General features: G+C 37.0%; 1 protein-coding gene across 3 annotated transcripts in view; it reads right to left on the reverse strand.

The window, feature by feature from the left end:
* The window catches only part of LOC102804016 (serine/threonine-protein phosphatase with EF-hands pef-1-like), a 91,194-nt gene extending 69,364 nt beyond the window's left edge, over positions 1-21,830 (reverse strand). For all 3 annotated transcript variants that reach the window (XM_085497870.1, XM_085497869.1, XM_085497871.1), the window contains exon 1: positions 21,695-21,830. The gene's annotated coding sequence lies outside the window, so the exon portion shown is untranslated. The remainder of the gene's footprint in view (positions 1-21,694) is intronic.
* Positions 21,831-23,475: the final 1,645 nt, after the last annotated feature.

Raw genomic sequence — 23,475 nt, forward strand, 5'->3', positions numbered from 1 at the left:
GCTTGTTTTTGTTTTAGAAATGATTGTATCATTTTTTGTACATTGTCGATTCTGTGCTGGGCTGGTCGGATCATGCCTTTCTCCGCATCCAGTTCCATGCCCAGAAAGACTATTTTCTGCGTCGGTATTAATTCTGATTTTTCCATATTTATCAGAAAACCTAGCTTTAACAGTAGACTGACAGTCCGCTCGGTTGATTGACAAATCAGGTTCCGATTTTGACTTTTTATCAGCCAGTCGTCTAAGTAGGGGTTGACGTCTGCTGCGTTCTTGTGCAGTAACGCCACCACTGTGCGTAGAACTTTTGTAAACAGAAGTGGGGCTGACGTCAGGCCGAAAGGTAGGACGGTGTACTGATACGTTACACCGTTCACCACGAATCGTAACAAGCGCCTGCTTTCTGTGTGTATTGGTATGTGCAGGTAAGCGTCGGTCAAGTCGAGGGACGTCATCCAGTCCCCTTTTTGAATTGACGCTCTCACTAGTGCCGGAGTTAACATTTTGAACGTTTCTTTCTTCACAAATTTGTTCAACTCCTTTAAATCCAGCACCAGCCTGTACCCACCGTTGGATTTCTTGACGGGAAATAACCTCGAGATGAAAGAATTTTTCGGGTTTTGTACCCGCTGAATTACCTTTTTTTCGAGTAGTATTTCCACGCTTTCTTTCAGTATTGTTGACTGAGTAGAGCCCGGTTTCCCCGAAATACATGTTCTTTTTTTGCATTTCGGTTCTTTTATCAACGGTATTCGATACCCGTGTGTTATTATCGATATCACATACGGATCGTTTATAGTTTCTTTCCACCGGGGAATACATTTCTGCAGACGCAGTGCCACCGGCGTCGAGGGACTCACCAACCCTCGGTCGCTTGTGGCGGTATACATTGACATCGCCGATTTCTCCATTTCCCCCTGGAGTGAATGCGGCGTTATATCCCCGTTTAACGTCCTTCCCCCCCTTTTTTTCCAACCTGGAGGGGAGTAGGGACTCTGCCTTACGGGTTTCTGTTTTTTCACCGGTCGATGCGTCATTCTCCCTAGGTCCACGCATTCGGCCGGTTGTTTGTTTATACGATCGCCCACCGACCTGAGGTGCGGCCGACCGTGTTTTTGTTGTGCACGATTGAGTTCCCGCCATCCTGGGCACTGAACAAAATCGCTTAATGCACGATGTTTTGCACGACTTGGTTCCCGCCGACCTGGGCACTGAACCGAATCGTTTAATGCAAGTGGTATATGTGTAAGGGGATCTGTGGTTTGATTTGTTTGACAAAAATACTCGGAGACTTGAGTAATATTTGACATGTTTAATCGCACCTTGTTTTGATACATTACCATTTTTGCTGACGTATAGTCAGGAAGACTTTTTAGTGTTACCAGTCTGTTTCGAGAATTGTTTATTCTGTCGCTGCTGGTTTTCACTTTTTCCTTTTGCCTGATTCGGGTTTGCCTTTGCGTTTCCCTTGGGCTGACCCGTAGTAGCTTGGTTAACTGGCTTCGCCTTGGTCGCGATGCTCTGTTTGTTATTAGCGGCTTGCTTGGCTTTAAAGGCGCCTTCGATCATCACACGGTTAACTTTTGCCGCTGCTTTCTCATTCAACTTAGAATTCACAGCGCTGAGTTTTCCGTCGAATAATTTGGTCCCTCTGAAATCGATCGTCGCCAATTCGTTCTTGATTTCAGCGTTGGCGGCTGTCTTTAGCATAGCGGACCAAATTGCTGCACGGCGAGAGTGTTGAATAGTCGCTCGTAACTGGAGGTGACTCTGTATTATGTCAGCGTCGACGACGTTAGTCGCGACCAACAGCGGCTCTAATGTGCTAAACAGTTCATCCTTGGTGATGTTGCCTGTTTTGAATTTCGCTAACTGAATTTGTGTAGTAGTAGTGAAAAATTCTCTATGGCTTAATGCAAGAGAAGTGTCCCAAACGTTGTTTTCCAATCTACATAGCGTTGACTGGGACAGGCAATACGGGATGTAAACTTGTGGTTTGCCGAGTGGATGTTTCGTTATACTTCCTTCGGCGACCATTTCCCGGACGCATGGCTCCAGTTCTGGTGGTTGTACGCCGAGAGGTCGTTCGTGCAGGCTGGCGTCGGTACCGACCGGTGTTTTCCACTCATCAGCGGGCGGTATGACTTTTTGGTAGCGTCTGCTCCAATCGTCCCGGTTAGTCCCCAAGAAGTCGTCCTTGGTGGCTGTAGCGGTTTTCTCGGTAACTTCACGATCCCATTTGCCTCCTCCGATCACGCGTTGTTATAGCAGCGCCCTGTGTCAGTCGGGGAGACCATGGTAGCATTGCTGAAGTCGTAAAAGTGTCCTTTTTCGGCAGTGTAGACAAACCGATCGAGAAACGTGGGGCGTCCGCCATCGGTGGAATCGGTAGAGGTAAGATTTTCTTGACCATAACCGCACCTTTCGTGATAGCATCGGAGCGGATTTTGAATTCGGGGTCCTCCTTGTCGGTACCACTCGCTGTTGTGGTTTTCGACGAGCCGGCCTCCCCCGCGTTGCTTGTAGCATCTTCAGTAGAAAAAATCACGCCTGCCTCAGCCAGTGCGTCTTCAACATTTTCTCGCACCACTGTTGTGTAGGATTTTTTCTTTTCCGCCTGGAGAGCGCTGACACTCCATGCTTTTGGTGGTACCTCTTCGTCTACTGGGTTTTCCAAAACTTTAATTTTTCTGGTCAGTAGATCCACCTTGTTCTGTAAATGAGCTATAACACTTTGCTCATTGTCAGTCTCCTTTGGACGTTTTTGGCTGGGTTCGTCTGCCAATAGTTCGTCCTCAGCGTTGGTAGGTACCGATGAAACCGAAGACTCCTCCAAATGACGTTTTTTTGGATTTCTTCTTTCCTGATTTTCCCGTTGACTTGCGTAGGCGGGAATCCCAGTTCCAAGTTTCTATCGGCCAGGCGAGGCAAACACCGCAGTTGATGTGCCCATTACATTTTCTGCCACATGGAATGCAAATACGGTGATCATCGTAAGTGAGCATCGATATATGGCACTCTTCACACTTTCGTCCGAAAGTGTTTGAATCCGAAGTGCTGGGGGATGAACGGTGTTCAACTCTCCGGTATCCATATTTTCCGCCATCTTGAAACTGAAGGCGGGCTTTTGAGTTTCGTTACTAAAACTACAATTTTTTACTCAAGGTGACTAAGTACGAAGTTCTTGATGTCCACAAGAGCTTCCTGACACACTAATAGTTCGGTGGCTGTGTTGATGGGTGGTAACAATGTATTTCCACCGCAAAAACAATGATATTTTGGCAAGCCCAAATTTCAACCGTGAATCAATCTCGTGGTTAAAAATGGAAGTATGCAAATCAGATGACAGGGGAAGGACGCCCCCTACGGGAGCTATCCACTGTTATTTCGATTTTATTTAACCAGTATTATATGATAATTGGCAATTATCCCATTTGTTTATGAAATTAAAATTTCATTAACCAAAGGGGTTAGTATGCAATACTCTGTAATAAACTCTAGCTACTATCAGCTGTTCAGGTTCACTTTTCATACAGTGTATGAAAAAATATATTATTTAGAAATGCTCTAACCAAATTCAGGATTTCAGCCAATCAGCTACCAGTCAAAAGAGGTCGACATAGAGGCATTAAAAGAGAAGACAGATTCTGTCATCTGTGTAACTGTAATGAAGTTGTTGATAAAAAACATTACAATTTCAGATGTAAAAATGACAAAATTAGTTCTGATCTTTTTATTTGTAGTAGTCTAGAAAAATTTGTTTTTCATGTTTTAGAATTGTTTTAGCTTATTTTGTTTGTGTTATTTTGGACTTTAAACTAGCTCTGTATTGTGTACGTGCCAAATAAAATATCTTATCCTATCCTATCCTATTACCCATAAGACATGCTCACTATACCGTACTACCCCGGGCACGCGCCCCTCCCTGGGCAAGCGCCCACCCCCTGTTTTCACAAAAGTTACATGTTGGGGACATCCTCGGTTAAACGCCCAGGGTGATTTTTAGCCAAGAACGGGGTCAACAATAAAGTTTTATTTGTCAAAAACGAACGATTTATTTAAATAGTGTGTTTGTTACAGTAGTTCTCTTTTTGGAGTGTGTGGTGGCCCTGAAAAGGGCCGCTTTGTTTGTGTTTTTACGTAAAAACTCATTGGAACTTAACGACATAAGATGAACCACGCAGCATGTGGCACACACGTTCTGCTTTCTCTTCATTCAGGATGAATCCAATATTGCAATGTTGCAACGATCCATACCTTGGTGAGTGGTTTGAAGCACTTAGCCTTGGTTTCAAAACGTAGTATTTCGCTGACTGTGAATCCATAACGAGAGCTAGCACTTTGTGTTTGTGAACATTTCACATCAGTAATAAAAGGTTTATTTGTTTCATAACCCTGTCTGCTATTTTTCAGTAATTACGATGCGATGTATCAATACGTGCGTGAACAAAATTATGCTAATCAGGTCATCGCCATCTTGGATTACAAGTGGTAGTTTTTCCCGGCCGTTTCCACTTGCATGCACTGATCACAGTTACTAAAAAAGTAACCGTGCATTGATTACAATACTTACCATATTTTGTAGCCAATTTCAGTGAGTAATACAACTTCATTCGCTGACATAAAACAAGTTTTATTCTTGAAATTCGACCCCGTGTCTTAGTGTTCCCACAGTTCTTGACAGAGTGCTCACGTTTATTGAAACCTCGCATAAATCAAGAAATAAGTACGTGTACAAAGTGTACGAAAGCATTCCTTTATTTTACCTTATCATACGATCACAAAAACAACTTTTTAAAATCTTTTTTGGGGTAGTCCTCGGGTAAGCGCCCACCACCATTTTTTCCCGATTTTGTATGTTCAGGCCTCTGGGTAAATGAAGGTTCAAATGTGGTATTATACTTTTAAAGATAAGCATGTAACACTCAGACATTTCAAAATACATGTAATGTGACAATAAAAAGTTTCATTAGGCAAAATTTGTCACTTTGATGACAATTGTACATATAACAGTGTGTGATACATGACTACATGTACACAAAGTAGAAATCCACATAGACTTGGTTTTTTTGCTGAAATGAAACCATCACTCTATGTCACGGAGTAAAATTCATAAAATGTATTTTGAAAGCACAGTTGATGGAAAATGCTTTGTGCCAACAACTGTTTTGAAGAAGAGACTTAGAATGCCCCTGGCTACTCAGGGATCGTGGATAATTAAAACAAAAGCTGCTGACGCTGTTTTTTTTTTTTGCTATTCCGCTATTCCCCTAAACATAAGTATAAATTTTTGTGCATATGCAACAATCCAAAACAAAGAGATTATGTTTGCTGTGTGTAACTATCCACAGCCCCTTAACAATTTGAGTAATCACAATTCATGTACAGCTTAATTTTACTGAATCTCCTGTAGCATAAAAAATTGTAATAAAAACCCTGCATGACTTCTAATCAACATGAATGACTGATTTGTTTCTTGGAGGATTTACAAAAAAAATAAGCCCAATCATTTTGTTGAGCAACAAATTACAATTTAAATTGTATTTTGATAGCTCTAGGTTACTGTAGCATAGAATTTATATTCTTAGGGATTCACCTTTCTCCATGGAGCCTTAGCAAGATAGATGAACGCAGATCCTGCCCTAGAATTGCTGATTTAAAATACCAACAGGACATACATGTACATAGGGAATACAACACTATACATTCAACCAATCTGCTAAACATGTAATTTAGGTGATGGTTCTCCGAATCCGCCTACTCACATAGTTCATACCCACCATAGACTCCGGACAGTCAAAATGACTATTTTGAACTGTAGGCATTAATCAGCGATTCTGCCGGTGACGGAGAGATAGAATCTAGGTCTGGCGAAGCCCCATGACGCCAAGATTCTTTTACCCCTTACGTCACGAACCCACGTGACCGAGGCCACATGGCAGCACCATAGGCGGCTGTACAATCACTCTGGTTCCTTTCTCTCCGCCTCAAGGACTTAGACCAATGCTACAGAAAAAGTGGGGTGGTTGGGGGGGAGAGTCTATGGTGGGTATGAACTATGTGAATAGGCGGGTTCAGAGAACCCTCGCCTAAATACACTACGTTTAATTACCCACCATAGACTCTGGTCAGTCAAAATGACTATTTTGAACTGTAGGCAGTGTCAGACGCCGATCGGTGGAGGGTTTTCAGAGCAAACAGAAAAATTATGAAAGTCTTTTCCCAGTTCGGGATGAAAACAAACTATGATCAACTTCGTACTTAGTTAAGACCCAAGAAGGGTGGTGTCTTACCTTGCTTGTGCTGTCCCCGAAGCAAAAAGCCATAAAGTTAACATTACGCAGCTATAGTTTGTTGGTTTCTGTGAATGGTATACCAGATGCAGAAAAAGTGTACAATCATCATATGATCGAACAATGCAATCTGTTTTTTCACAGCTCTCAGTGATTCAAGTGTAATCACTAATACTAGGTACAAAATAGAACTAAAACAACATAATGCTCCCAGATAAAAGAGCTTGACAATATATCACTTTTCATTCTCTAGATATTCAACTTTTCATCAGTTTATGTAGTCCACCATCTTGATTTTTCAGAAAAGGATTATAGGTAAAGTTAGTATCATGCATCGATAAAATTATCCAGGCTAGACAAAAATAAAATTGTAATAAATGGTCAATAATAAGGAATCCAATAACCTGCAAAAGTTATACCAGTATAATGAAAGCCTGTCAGCTGATGTAAGCAAAAATCAATTTGGTAAATTTAAGACAGTATACACTACTACATGTATCAGCACATGTATGTATTATTACAGGTACATGTACATGTATATCTACTCGTACAATGTAGTAGCAAAGGCTATCTGTACCTTATTGTATGTTTTAGGATTTTGCAACGCAGTCTACCACAAGAACTTTCAGGATATATTCCTTGATGACCGAATTTAACAAATGGTTTCAATCAAAAAATATCTGCTGTTATCTAATACTTTATGGCATTTAAATCAACAATATACTCTAAATCACTATAATTTCCACAACTATTCATCATAGATAAAATTTTAAGACATTAAACTGCAGATTTGCAGAACCTTGTCTGTATGTGTAATGTGTCTAGTTATACCTACGGGTACCTATATTTCATGTAAGACTAGAGATTCTTAATTTAGCAAGTATGATAGTTTTCAGATCTTTTTTAATATCCACCAAATAATGTCAAAAATTATCTTTTAAAAGCCTGTAGGTTCTGTCATAGTGTATTTTCACCTGATTTCTAACTATATTCATATTCTAATATAGCTTGCAAGCCAGACATCATGTAACTGATGACCCTGTCATTATTTATTAACCGTTAATGCAGTATATTACCCAATCTCCAAGGGATGTCACAATATACTGATGGTAATGCGTGAAGTACTCGCATTATTCACCAGGTAAGTCTACTTGTTAATCTATCGTGTCTGAGAGTCTGTGGCATCAATGATAAACTGTGTTATTTGCAGGATGTGGATCAACTCTCAGTCTGACACTGTACATGGATTAATTTTTCAAACATGAAAGTGATAAACCAAACAATTAAGAAAACATAGCGTAACTAAAAGAACCTTGTCCTTGGATAGTCCTTCTTCATGGTAACTGGACAACTGGACCCCAAGACAACTGGACCCCAGACAACTGGACCCCTTACAAAGAAGAGGGTGGTATCGCCCAAACATGGCGACGCATGTGAACGGTAATGAACAATGGAGTACATTTCCAATGAAGTAGCTATTCGCACGTAATGGCCATCAGTGGTACAACTCGCTCAGATCGGTTTAGGGTTACCGAGATGTGTTAAATCAGATCCATTTATTTATCAAAATCATGATAAACGGCACAGATGTAGACAACTCGTTCCGTCACGTATGGGGGGTCCAGTTGACTGGGGTCCAGTTGTCTCGGGGTCCAGTTGTCTGGGGTCCAGTTGTCTTGGGGTCCAGTTGTCTAGAAACCCTTCTTCATGACCCTAAAGGTCAATCTCCCATGCAGAGTTCTATGATTATATATTTCTACAATCTTATGATTGGTCAATGCGACACAGTGGTACTATTTTCAAAGACACCGACCAAAACTTGATTATTGGTAGGAATAAATCAACACGAGAGCCTTCTAATAATAAAAACACACCACGAATACACAAAGAAAAAGTCTTGTGGCGTTTCACCACTAAATGGCAGTGTGTGGGATACTTTTGGTATTCTAGTCGCATGGAACTCTGGAAAGAAGAATGGCTAATGGTCACATTAGAAAATGGTTGAATAGAACACTGTAGGAGGCAATAGAAGGTAATGGAACATTCTAGAAATTTGTAGTAAGTTCCAGACTCATTATGTATGCTGATGTAATGGTCTATTTATAGACAGTGGGGGTATATATAGGGGAGTTGTTCAGCACTGAGTTCAGATCGGAGATCTCGTTGAATTGTATTGGAGATTAAGTATCTAGTTATTGGAGTAGTGGAGTTTTACCGCGTTATTGTACTTGATGTTTGCAGAGTATAATAATACCAGTACCAGTTGAAACCTCATCTGTTGGCTCCGTGTTCGTATTTTATCATCGCCGCCAGGGAAGTCTTTATGTTACTGTTGCCATTTTGGTATTTGAACCATCACACCTGTACTATACCAATTACGGTAATATTACGTTGCGTGTGACAACGAGTTTGTAGAATCCCTAACAGTAAAAAAAATGCTAATGAGTAGCATTAATTATCAGCTGCCAACCAAAATTTATACGCAAGGCAGGTGGTCTGACCTGTTCTATGCAACTATAACACACTTGTGACCTGACACGCAGAATCTTTTGCGTAAGAGCACTCTTATTTTTTTTTTGGGAAGTGTTCAACTACTGGGTCCCATAACGTCACTGCATATCATGAATAATTAATAGCAATGAATACACCTCAGAATAGATCAGTCAAGGTAATTTCGCATGGGACCAAGATTTAAGAAAGAATTAGAAAATTGCCACGACTAGGCCAGTCTCGGAAAATTATTATTTTTCATTTAAATTTCAACATTTTTTTCCTCATTCAAGATCAGAGAACCTCACTTCTGTCAAACGAATTTAGTGTGTCCAACTTATTTGAGTTGTGAATCTAGTGACACAAATTTTCATAAAATTACACAGGTGAATTTCAGGAAGATCGCGCAATTATGTAGCGCTTAGTGAACATTTAAGAAAGTATAGTCACCATGACGTGAGCAAAATCTGCTAGTCATCAAATTAGCATCATTTTGAGCAGTGAAAATTTTAAATAGACACAGACTGTATTTGATGAACACTAGTTGAACTATTTTTTTAATTTATGATAGAGACAATTCAGGTGATATAATGAGTGAGTGAAGTGATATTAGGAATTACTATATTTATTTTGAAGTAAAATATGCATAATTTAATAAAGACAACAAAAATTAATGATTTGTTCCTAGTCAAAAACATTTTTTTCTGCATATCGCAGTAATCATTGGACTATTTTTTTTGGCCTAATAGAATTCCAGTTTGAAATATGTGGGATTTACTTTTATCTTCCAAGATGTGTGTGATGGAAAAAAATCAATTTGTATTTTTTGCTGGAATCCTTGAAAATTAACCAGCAAAAATCATTTTCCCATGAACTAACCCTATAATTTGTCATGAATCAGTGGATCAGACCTACAAGTATGCATGACCACTAAAAATCACACTTATTGGGGTACAAATTCACTATAAATGAGATGCTCTCAATTATTTTTACAAACAAATGTACATTGTAAGCATCTGTCTTTGAAAAAAATTAAGTTTAATAGTCAAGAAATCAAGAACAGTGTACTGTCCATTACCGTGCGAAAGCAGGGCTCAGACAGATTTATGTACAGTAATGGGCGAGATGCAGTTGAGCTCATTATTTAATTAAGCAAATATCCCCAATGGACAATGTGAAGTCCTTTGTTTCAAATACTATATAACAGACTTTCAACAAAATTAATATAGAGTAGTAGCTTGAGAAGAATGAAATCAACAGTGTGGTTTATAGCACATCATATACACTTGTATGTATTTTAGTTACTGTGGAATACTTTATTTTCGCTGGAATTAATTTTAGCTGAAAGGCTTTTTGGGCGTTTTGTGTGGAATTTTATTTTCACTGATTTTTGATGAGTTTAATGTGAAATATAGGAAAAAAAGTATATTCGCTAGATTTTATTTTCACAGAATCATCCCTTCAGTGAAAATAGCGAAAATAAATTCCAAGCGAAAATAAAGTATTCTACAGTATATGTAACATTCACAAAGCATGACATGTGAAAAGAGACTCATGGGTTAAATTAGGAGGTAACATGAAAGAAAGTGATGGGTTTGTAGCTTAAGCAAATGGGGAGAAACATTGGCTTAGTTACAATGTAAAAAGGTTGCAGCATGTGGTACCGTCTGATCAATTTAAAGGGAATATACATGTACCGGTAGTTTGAGTAATAGTAGCACTCAGTATTAAAAGGAAATTTATCTACCTGATTTATTTGATGTGTGACCTTTTGGGACATGCATACATGTATTAAGAGATATTACACACAACACAACAGGTTGTTTCTATTACAGAAAGAACAGAAATGCACAATTTGATGTATATTGTAGCCTTTATTCTTAAATCTGATTGTCACTTTACACGTGGGCAGCCATTGATCGATGTTTTAGAAATTTAATTTGACAATCAGAATACATAAGCCAAATGCTTGTGGTATGAACAAAAGTAATTGTATTGCACTTGAAATCAAGTACATTCACACTTATAAAGACACTTTGATTGATAATAACATGCTGATAAAAAGTACAATTTGAAGGGAAAATGTGACACATAAGGTTGCACTGAACCATGCAACAATGTAAATGAAATACATGATCTGCAACAGATAGTGTACAGAATATCTCTTTGCTTTGATGTTTACTGCAGTTGAGATTAAAGAGCCTCATTGTGCTGTGTTTGATAATTGGATTCCATGCGACGGCAACGTATACAACACATGCAAAATACAATGCTACACGAAACTCAAACACACAATGTTGCCAAGGAATTAATAGCAGAAATTCAACCATAGTTCAGAAATTTGAATTCCCAGTATTATGATTATTATTTTTTTATATTTATATTGTAGATCAGCACAGCCCTAAAACGGAAAATGCAATATTTTAAATGAACACTATAAATGAAATTATATGTTTTAAACGTCCAACAACGTATACAACACATGCAAAATACAATGTTACACAGAATTCAAACATGCAATGTTGCCAAGGAATTAATAGCAGAAATTCAACCATAGTTCGGAAATTTGAATTTCCAGTATTATGATTATTTTTTTTTATATTTATATTGCAGATCAGCACAGCACTAAAACAGAAAATGCAATATTTTAAATGAACACTACGGTATAAATTTGAATTATATGTTTTAAACGTCCGACTATGTAAGATGGGATAACAATGACAACACACTTCTGGGCAATTTTCTATCAGCATGTGATGAAACGTTACATGCATACATGTATATAAACTGCATGATTCAAGAAAGTACCTTTAGAATACATAATAAAACAGACAATATGAGGATTTTCTGCAGGGCACTTATTGAAGGCAGTCGGGTATTGTGCATCTAAGAAAATTGTCTTCAATGCCTCCAGGAAAGCCTTGCAAGTATTTGAGTATAAATTTTAGAAAATAGGGATAATATAAATTTGTGTATGCAGTTTTCTCGCCTTCGCATATCAATCAGGATGATGTGCGTGAAACTGAGTAGCGTTTTCAGTGAGGAGGGTGATGGATCTTCTATGATGTAGTTTGATGTGAATTGTCTTGGGCGTTGCACTTTAATTAATAATGGATTTCTGTGAAGGTTAGTATATAGTTTGATATAAATATATGTGTTTTCCAAACCTTGAATTCACTTTCTATATCCAAATAATTCTACCTTTCTATGCAACAGCAATGTTGGTTAAAAGATTGTAAAGTTCCACAGGCAGACATTGGAACAGATAGCAATGGTCATGACAGCGTTTATAAATTTAACATTTCTACTGAGAAATCTAAGCATAAAGGTCAGGCCACTAACACAATTACTCTGTGCAGCATCAATTAATAGCTAAGATGTGGTTGCTAAGGAACCCAATGGTGAGGATCTAAATCATCATCTTTGAAATAATAAGGAGCATTTCTGTTTCTAACAAGGAGTAGACTATATGCTAGTTAGACGATATTACAGATTATGTATTACTGTTTCCATGGTGACTCTGAAACTGCTACACAAAATAACAAGCTAAAACATGAGTGGTCTATAAGCTTCATACTTTCTGCATATGTACAAATCTTTTCAAAAAGATGGAACCATTTCAATAACAATAAATGAAAAATAATCTTCTCGTAATATTAGAACTGTGTTTCAGCAAAAAAAACGGTACTAAGGATTTGTTCTCATACATTATACAGGTAAACTTTTAATTGACATAAAAAAAAGTGAACATTTTTTCACCAGGAAAGTAGTGATGACTGTTCCAATTTTAATTTACAGGTTTTCAACACACCACAGAACAGATAAAACTTTCGCTTCATTTTTACTATTCATCAATGTTTTAGCTAAAACCATAAGTTACTCTAAGATGAAAAAAAATGACATCAAATTAAAAAATTCAAATATGTTGCATCATCAATACCCCACTTTCCTGGAAGTCGAAGATATGTATGCGTGCGGGTGTAACCTAAACTTGTACACATGATATTGTGCTTCTAGGTGTACCAATCAACGTTGCCACAATAAAATCCCCTGTTATCAACTGTCGATTTCTCGCCATCACAAAGCGGGAGTATTTTTTCACCCTAGTTTCGCCATTTCTGGTCATCAAGAACATGACACCATCTACATCTACATGCAACAATGCTTTTATAGAGAAGATACAAGTACTAGTGCATTTTAACTGCCCAATTAAGGACTCACTATAAAATGAACACAATAATGCTATTTTTTATATATTCAATTCCCTATTTCATTTTATCTGAATCAATCATTAATTCTGCTGGACTATAAATAGTAACTCATTTCCTAAGTCTCTTCAAAAGTGTTAATTATTTCAATCTCTGTTGATTTATTTGTAGTTCAATCGTTATTAATAACACATTCAGATTCAGTTAAAATTATTATGTAATTAAACAACATGTTTTCGTAATTTCCTGCATTAAACAGCGAAGAAAGAAGTAGATATTACAGAGGATTATTAAGGTGATGGTGTACTTGTAAGTTGCCATGGTAATAGTTTTAGAGATGGTAACTTCCAGCTTTATACAATACCATTAAGTGATTCTGTCAAAAGTTTATCAAAATCTTTACAGACAGTTTTAAACGCAAGTTTAAACACAGACTTTTTTAGAAACAAAATGGCCACCAGTTGGACATTGGATTAGATTATTATGATTGACATGAACCCGGCTTTTAGCCAGCCACCTGTCTACCTGTCACTTTAGACAGGCGCACCACATTTAGTAATCCACATATACATTTAGACAGATACAAAACGTCATTTGACAGACATAATTTCTACAAACCAATTTTGTTTGAAAATTACCAGTGAATGACAAAATAACCATAAATAATCAACAACAAATTTATTATATGTCTGTGGTTTTAAATTCGGAACTGCTATTTTTCATTTTGATAAAGTTTTCAGACAAGTACTTTCTATTTTTTTGCCATTATTTTTTTTACAATTTGACATTTGACATATTCTTTGTCCAGAAAATAATTAAACAGTACTGTTGCAACATGAACAACAGTTTTGAGTGATCAAATCAAATAAGTTTGACTTGAGAAAATTATAAAAACTGTTCTATAGACACAATGTTGAATAATATGTTCATCAAAGATATTGTTGTTCCATAATAACATAATGCAGAGCAATTTACTTCCGGAATTGGATAAAACCTTACTCAGCTACACTTAGTATTCTGTATGTGAAAACTAATATTGGATGTACCAAAAATTGTTCACGAATTTAGCGAGAGAACTGATTCGCTAATTCAAGATGTCAATAATGACTTTATTATGAATTAAAAATGGGCAAGGTTTGGGAATATGTATACAGTAATCCGGAACATAAAACTCTGGGGCACTTCCTAATTACACTTGACAGTTTTTCTTTGTTTTTACGGAGGTGACAACTGTGCATTTGTTTTGGTACGTGACAGACATGTATCATGAAAACAGCAAATCAACAATGACAAGAGAGATTCGCTAAATCAACATTTCTCTATTACGTCATTTTACCTCAATTCGCTGAAAGTGCATGTCGCTTATTCAACATGTTTTACAGTATATTCATGTAGTTGTATAATATTATACTGTATTTGCTCTATTAGAAGCACATATCCTTCATTCACATAAGTTCATGCACATTATAATAGATCAAATATAATACATGTATTAGTATATAGTTTTGTTCTGAACAGTCAATTGGACAATAGGCAATTTTAAATAAATGAAAACAGTCTAATAGTATTACCACATACATGTACATGTAGAATACATCAATATTTGAAACCGGTGGTTGCCATGAGAACAAAGCATTGAAGATGTAAAAAGAAAACACTTGTCTAGAATCAATATCCACTTTTACAAGAACATTTACAAAGATGCTCTCAACTTAAATAATTGAAGATGATGTGTATAAAATGATTCGTTTCTGATGAAGATTTTAATAGCCATTAAAAGTTGCATTTAACATCAACAAAAGCAATATTTTATACAGGCATTACAGTCACTGTAAAAGAAGATATCACTATAAAATACTTTATGATTCAGAGGAAATAAATTCCAGCAAATATATATTTTTCCTATATTTTAAATTCAACTCATGAAAAATCAGTAGAAACAAGTCATTGTCAATGACACGTCCCTGTTCCGTTCATATTTGAGAGACATATACATTCAAAGCAGATCATGACCGAAATGCACCTGCATATGTACAACACATTGTGCTAAATCTGAACAAAATCCATCCATGCATGACTGAGATCCGGTTCTGGAATTGTGAAAATACGTGATTTTGATGCATTTTCGGCCTTAAAATGGCCATCATTCCGCTATTGTTAAGCAGATTATGAAACAAATGCACATATCTATTTGTGACATGATGTACCATGTGTGTGTGAAGTTTGAACTTGATCAATCCAGACATGTCTTGGATACGGATCCAGAACTGAATTCTTTAACAAAATGGCCGCCAGTCGGCCATTTCGAACTTGATCCGAAAAAAAAAAGACATGCATCAAGGTCCTATTATGTTTAATGTATGTACCAAATTTGAACAAAATCCATCCATGCATAACTGAGATACGGGTCCGGAATGGTGAAAATGTGCAATTTCAATGCATTTTCGGCCTTAAAGCGGCCCCCATTTGGCTATCGTTAATGAGATCATGAAACAAATGCACATACATATTTGTGACATGATGTACCTTGTGTGTGTGAAGTTTGAACTTGATCAATCCAGACATGTCTCGGATACGGATCCAGAACTGAATTCTTTAAAACAAAATGGCCGCCAGTCGGCTATTTCGAACTTGATCCGAAAAAAAAAATGACGTGCATCAAGGTCCTATTATGTTTAATGTATGTACCAAATTTGAATGAAATCCGTCCATGCATAACTGAGATCCGGGTCCGGAATGGTGAAAATGTGCGATTTCAATGCATTTTCGGCCTTAAAGCAGCCGCCATTTGGCTATCGTTAATGAGATCATGAAACAAATGCACATACATATTTGTGACATGATGTACCTTGTGTGTGTGAAGTTTGAACTCGATCAATCCAAGCATGTCTCAGATACGGATCCAGAACTGAATTCTTTAAAACAAAATGGCCGCCAGTCGGCCATTTCGAACCCGATCCAAAAAAAAAATGACCTGCATCAAGGTCCTATTATGTTTAATGTATGTACCAAATTTAAACAAAATCCGTCCATGCATAACTGAGATCCGGGTCCGGAATGGTGAAAATGTGCGATTTTGATGCATTTTCGGCCTTAAAATGGCCGCTATTCGGCTATCGTTAATCGGATCATGAAAAAAATGCATGTGCATATGTCCCATATAATGTGTGATGTATGAGTGAAGTTTGAACTTAATCGGTCCATGCATGTTCGAGATACAGGTGATCACAGACGCACGGACGCACGGACGGACGGACGGACGCACACAGGGCAAAACATAAGTCCCCGTTTTCGGACTGCGTCCGAACGGGGACTAATAAACTCGAAACAAAACAACCCAAAAGTCTATGCAGTGAAAATTAATTCCAGCTAAAATGAAGTATTTTACAGTAAATTTATGGTCAAAGAAGATTTTCATTGATTCAGGATTCTGCCGTAAATTGGCTTTGGGCTGTTAAATGGCAATTTGGGTTTTTAAAATGGGACCGATACACCACTTCCCATTAAATATATATTTTTTTTTGTAAGTTTATTGTTACTGTTTTGACTTTGTATGATTAAGTTTTTTTTTCTCCAAGTAATTGACAAAAATGCTTCAATCAGTTTATTTTCTTTCACCTCTTTCGTTCATTTAAGACTTTGAGTCTATTCAACTATTTATAAAACTATGTACTTGTATATAAATTATTAATATAATTATTTACTATTTATTTTGTTCATTCTTTTCAAAGGATCATGGACTAGACTAGTTCTAGGGAACGATTTCCGTGACCCTCACTATAATCGGTATATGTGTTATGTGTATGTGAAGTTTGTACTGATGTTGGTATGGACGCACACGCAAGTGAACTAATAAGTCTCAATGTTTGGAATACATTCAAACAAGATTTAATAATGTCTCTGTAGCCTAGCCTGACAAAATTTAGTTGAAAGCCCTCTCAATAGACCATTTTCCGTACACTGCGAGAATCACGCGTTATGCGTGAAATCGAACGTAAAAACAGGACAAACAAAGGTCATAGCGTCGTAGTCGCGTCAAACATCGCGTGGGATTCGACAAACGCGAAAGTATTTCGGGGACATTTCCATGCTTAATAATGTGCTGTCCACATTTGATGATAGGCAATTTCGATTAAGTGAGGGTATTCGGAAGCAATATTCCTCTGTCGAAGATCGGCCGGTCAATGTAAGCTGCGAAATAAAGAAATTATAGTTCAAAATCAAATCGTTCGATTTTTGCGGCAGACGTTTGACGCGCGTCTTTCATGCACCTCGCGAGATCTCGAAATTGTTCGGAAAATCACCTATTTTGAGTACTGTAACTTGGCTGTTTTGAATTTTGCTTTGCGTATGCGCTTAACACAACAAACCTAGAATGTTCGTAATGCTTGATGTTTGCTCAGATGCAATGGAAACATGAGGACCTTAATGACTCTACAGGAAACTCAACTCAAGAGCCTGGCGTGCATTTCAGACCAACCTTAATGGGTAATGCTTCAGATCGAATATTGATTTTGTAATATAGTTCATCTTCAGTCATCTAACAGAAAATCCCATCCGAGATTTTGAATTGATGATACCTTTAGATGCTGAAAGCTCAATCATAATAAATCTACAAAAATAATTTGTGGTTATCAGCAAGAATTCAGATACCTTATACTATGCATATTACACATGCCAAGGACTTCAAACTAGTTACTGACAAATTATAAAACCGTCCAGAAATTTGGAAATAACAGTAATTCTACCACTAAAATATAACTATAAAATGAAAGTAATTTGGAACAAATTCAATTTGATCTATCTCCAATTTGAAATATGGCTGTAAATGATCCAGAAATACTGAATTTAATTGGCTAGCGAGCAGTACCCAAAGCCTCCTACAATTGAAAACTTCTCATTTCCTTTCACGTGAACATTTTTATACATTAAACCATTAGTAAAAGCCATTCAGAGCACCAACTTTAGAGTTAGCTGAAAAAAAAATACTTCATGAGAAAAGCTGGCAGCTGCTACATGTATAACCAACAATATCTCACAAGCATTGATAAATGACAAGGATAAGAGCCTCAACATCTATCAATCACAGAATATCCCTCAATGGCTTATAAAAAAAAAAAACCAACTGCCACTTAACAAACTAGGATAACCACGGAAATATTTTCAAAGATGAAAAGATCAGTGTTTTGGAAAAAGATGAATGTATTGGTATTATGAGAAAACTAGTTGTTGTAGCTCATTTCTGACTTGAATCAAGTTTCTCTCTGAAGTGCACACAAAGTCAAAGCTTGTAAGCTTTTGGTAATAAGAAAAACCTTACTAAAATATTAGTACACCAATTTAAAAACAATTGTTTTTCTACTTATAACTTATTACGTCTACTTTTCCCAGAAAACCAGAAACTATCATTACTCACTGGTCTCCAGATCCAAATACACAGCACTGCACCAAGCAGCTACCTGTACCTTCTACAGGTACACACAACATCAATATTTCAGGCTTCCACAAATAAACATGACAGCACAGTGTCAAGCTATGCCACTTTGTACATGTACACAAGACTGCACTGGCGCAAGACTTCAACCTTACCAACATAAAGGTAAGAGTTTCATTTTGGCAGAACAACAGAAGCTAACCTCAGTCAGCAAAGTGACAAATCACAGCATTCAAGTCTTTATAGTTACGGGAGTAGCTTTTGAACTTTCCTAGAAATCCACTAATTGCTAAGAGCAATTATCATGTGTGAAATGATGGCTGAATAAACTACCCACAATGCACTGTTGTCAACCAGAATGTATAAAATAAGAGATCTGGACACCTACAAATATTTATTAGCGCAGAATTGATTTCTTTCTCATTTCACTGCCACCATCGTGTATGCTAGTAATTTTTTATTGATTTACTCAATCAAACAAAATATAACCTGCAGTGAATATACCGGGTAATGGTCACCATTTATGGGTTGCAAGTGAAACCCACTTACTTCATTCAGCTGTCGCTAGATAGAAGTTCAGCAGAGATTATATTAAATTAATTGTCAACTGAATTGAATCAAAACAACACTAGGGATATGTAACTGGATAATTTTTTTAGGAATTGGAGAGTGATTTATCAAATGCTACAATTATGTGGAGAAATATGGCAATTGGTTGGGGCATTAATAGAAAAATCATAATATGCTATTTAAAAAATATGAAAGGAATTCCAATAATAGGATGACAATTGCAGCAATACTGTAATCCACGTTATTTTGCAGCAGGGACAAATTTTCTTGAATGAAGCATGTAAAAATGCAAAATTTTGTAGTCGTGAACATTTCATTGGGATCAATGACTATTGCAAAATTGTATTTCCCATGAATGCTGACAAATTGTCATATCGTGACATTAAACCAGGGAAAATGATGGGGGCACTATGAACATACATATACATATTTGTCAAAGCATTTCTATACAACATACATGCAAAGGCACAACGTATATAATAACAATTAGTTTATGTGAATATAACAGATGGCCCTGAAAAACCCACAAATGCTTTCAGGTAATGAGGCATGAAGTAAAAGCATGAAATACAACATTGTACCACAGATTACTTTCTCTCTTCAACCAAAATATTGATGACGAGCAACATAAAAAATCTAATAAATTTGGGTCAATAAATGTATAACATACTACAATGAATATTTTGAATTTATTTTCACTGCAATAAAAAAAATTAAATTTTTGCTTGTGGTTGGATCTAACTTACTATAAGTTAGTAAAAAAAAAACATGCAGCATACTATATTGTCTGTCTAAGCCTAAAATTAATCTGACACATAGTATGTGTATTATGAACATATATGTGGCTATGACACAGTACAGACACATGCTGAGAATGTTAACACAGTCCTTCAGCTCGAATCCAGGATAAAAACAAAATATTACAAATAACATACCGATAGTAAACAACTAGAGCCTTTCCCATTGTATAAAAAATTACATCTAATAATTTTTAAAATGTCTCAACTTTATTAGAAGATAAAGTTGCACAAAGATGTATTTAGTATGACCTCATAGACTTCATTAAGCCAAAAATAAAAATGGTTTCTGATTAAATTCCATAACTGAAATAATTATCAAGGCAATAGAGACTGACTCACCACTGCTAGTTTGATTTTTAGAGACCTTCTGCAGAATGGGTCAAGTTTCACTGATTAGAAAAGACATCAGTCTGATCCACTGATTTATTGTGGTATGATATAACTTTCAAATATGTGTATCTTGGAATATAACTGTTTAGATCATATTGATCTACTGTGTTACGTCAAACAACTTTGATCAAAGAACACAGATTTGATGTAATTAATAAATCTGATGTATTACACGACATGTATTTTTTTTATTTCAGATATTTTATATATAAATTTCACAACAGAAAAAATAAATTTTAAAAAGCCCAAATTGAATTAATTGCTTCAGTAAGTTACTTGTCACAATTTGCATCAATATACATGTATAAACTTTTACATCAGAGTCTAGACGTTTTGAGAATATGTTTGCACACTTTATATATTTTATTATATAGTTTTTCAATATTTGAGGTGAAAGTTCCAAAATGAAAATCAAATTATTACACATATCCAGAAAAGTTGAAAAGTGTACACAAAAGAATTGAAGACAAATACAACCGTCAAAAATTACGAAAGCCATAAAGACTTGAGATAGTAATTTAGTTCACAATTTCAATCAATTTTAAAGCAGTTTTTAGAAATTTTAGTAATTCTAGTTTGTTTTTGTTTACTCGTCTGTTTATTGGGTGTGCTCAGAATAGGTTCAATTGCTGCAAAATTCATTATGCAATATTATGAGTAACTGTACTCTAAAATATCAGGGTTTGAACTTTGGTTTCATGATAATACATAAGTCCAATGTCTAAATTTCTAAAAAAAAGAAATACCTTCGACAGATTAAAGGAAATATTGTAAGGCATCAAGGCATTCAGGTAGGGTATCTAAGCAATCACCTCCATGCCCTGTAAATATATTTCCCCTGCAGTTTTTATCACACAGAGATTTTTATGACAATACAATAGTTTTTATACCATTATTTATGCCTATTACAATTAAAAGGTGGTTCGCTATGCGCACACGGGAATGTAAAATGTTCTACATCACTATCATACTGCAGTGCGCGGTGATAGCAAGGTCATGATAGCGTAAACTGAAATAATAATATCAGTGAAACGTTTTTCCTGCATATTATGATTTTATAAAATTTATGATATTCTGTTTTCTAATCGAAACCAGTGCACGGGTGAGCAGCTATAATAATGTTTACCCCAGTTGCGTATGTGACAACTACTCGAGCGTGTTATCACAGAATCGCACTGTTTACAGGCTGTCACAGTCACGCCACGGGGACTGTGGTCGCACCATAAAAAACATGAACATGGAATGTGTGTGAATTCAACCACTGTACCGTTACTGGAGTTATATTTATCGTGGGACATGCTGGCGAAGAAACGCATGAGGGTCTGTATCGCGTGTTGCTATTGACGCCGCCATACACAACATTTTGTTATGTGTTGGCGAACGACCGGGAGCGACCACTCGTGTCTTAAATCACACGACAGTTATCTTTTGAGTGAAAAACAACAGCACCGTCGAGAACATGCGACGGAAATCGCAGTTGTTCTACTCTACGGGCGAAAAATGGTATCTTACCTCACGCAGTCTTCATAATTCTCAGGAAATCTCCCAAATGTGACGATACATCAGTCTCCCTATTTTTCGGAATGGCCGCCATAATAGATTTAAAGTGGACGATAACAAGTGGGGCATTTACTATAGGGGTGGCCGACCATGTTTGACCTTGGACTGACTCTGAGTTGGATGAATTGATAGAGATGATGTCATTGATTCGGTCACGGTTAGTAACCGTGATTAGGTGAACAGTATTTGTAATATCTTCACAATGACATTGAATAGAACATAGCCAACTGATAAATAAATTACAATTTTGACTATTATTTTTTTTCTTTTGATTGTGAACGGTGCATTTTTTTCGCGTTGCCTTATTTGTATATTTTTTAATTTCTTGAATGTGTCAACATCTTTTCAATTCTACCGGCCGTCCTCTGTTTTCAAATGGTCAACAACCCGGTGTAGCTTACCAAGGCAGAAAAATAAGTACACTTTTGTGGGTTCTTCGCGAATCGAGTGTCCTCGGTGTGTGCCCTAATGAAAACCCATGCTCGCAATGCACTTTACTTGCAGCTTGAGTACTGAAAAGTGAATATATTTTTTTTTTATTATCGTGGATGTGAATCCGTTGGAACAGTCAGCTTTGTAATTATGCGACCTTTCCACTTACAGTAATCAGTACTACTAATACCGAGAGGGAGGGGATTATACACTACCTAACCCAAACTCACTGGTCCGTTCCAGCACAGTCAGTCTCCTAGTAGAGTGACTGTGGTTCCAGAGTGCGCTCTTTACGCGGAGGTTGCGCGGACTTTGGTGTATTCACAGATAGGCAACGGCACGACGTTTTGCGTGGGGAGGCGAGATCTGAAATTTAGACACACTGAAACGCTATTTCCTGCATTTTGAGGGGGAACATTTCGCCGACACAAATGGTTTCAGCTTGATTGGGGGCGTCGCCCCAACATTTTTTTCGGGTGGGCAACATCCCCTCCACGACCCCGCCCCCGCCCGGTGCCGCCGCCACTGCTCATGCAAAACTTCGCGCCGCCGCCTCTAGTATGCGTCATCATGATGCACACCATCTCGAGGACCCCTTCTGGTTTTCCTTGCAATCTGTTTCACCAACCAAATGTTGAGGATCTTAAGCAGTCCGATTGGAATGATCATTACTGTGACCACAAGAATGGATAGAACGGCAATATTACAGCATGAGACACCGTTTCGCTAGCAAAATAGCTGCACTATACAAAATGATGCCATATCAAAACAGTGTCTCATACTGCTATTTAATAGCGTTCCTTTCTTGCTTGCGGTCACAGTAATAGTTGGATACGATCTTCAGTACTACGGTAGTATATCACCAATAATACAGACGGTAACCGTGACAACAACGCAAATAATAATAATTTTCACACGTTCAGAGTGACATTACGAGTAACGGAAATGTGTCTGGGCAAACTAGCTAGTAATGTTTTCACATTTACTTCCGGCGCGGGGATATATTCTATTTAGCAGCGCCTACTCAACTTTTGCGAAATGTAAAGAAAAAAATGCTAATCACATGCATAACTGCTTTCCTTTTTTTAAATATACGACCGCTACGTTATTGAGTATTTTCGTAGCTACTTATAGTCACAATTTTACGTCACGCACGCTTTATTTGTTCAACACATCGATCGTTTACTAATCGGTTTCTAACCGCCCGCAAAGAGATTAGAGTAAACTCACCAGACCGATCGAGCAACGTGGTTTTAAAAACACTGTGTATCTCTGAGTCAGTAATTATCACGCGTAGTATA

The sequence above is a fragment of the Saccoglossus kowalevskii genome, chromosome 4, assembly GCF_978046115.1.
Source record: "Saccoglossus kowalevskii chromosome 4, keSacKowa6.1, whole genome shotgun sequence".
NCBI lineage: Eukaryota > Metazoa > Hemichordata > Enteropneusta > Harrimaniidae > Saccoglossus > Saccoglossus kowalevskii.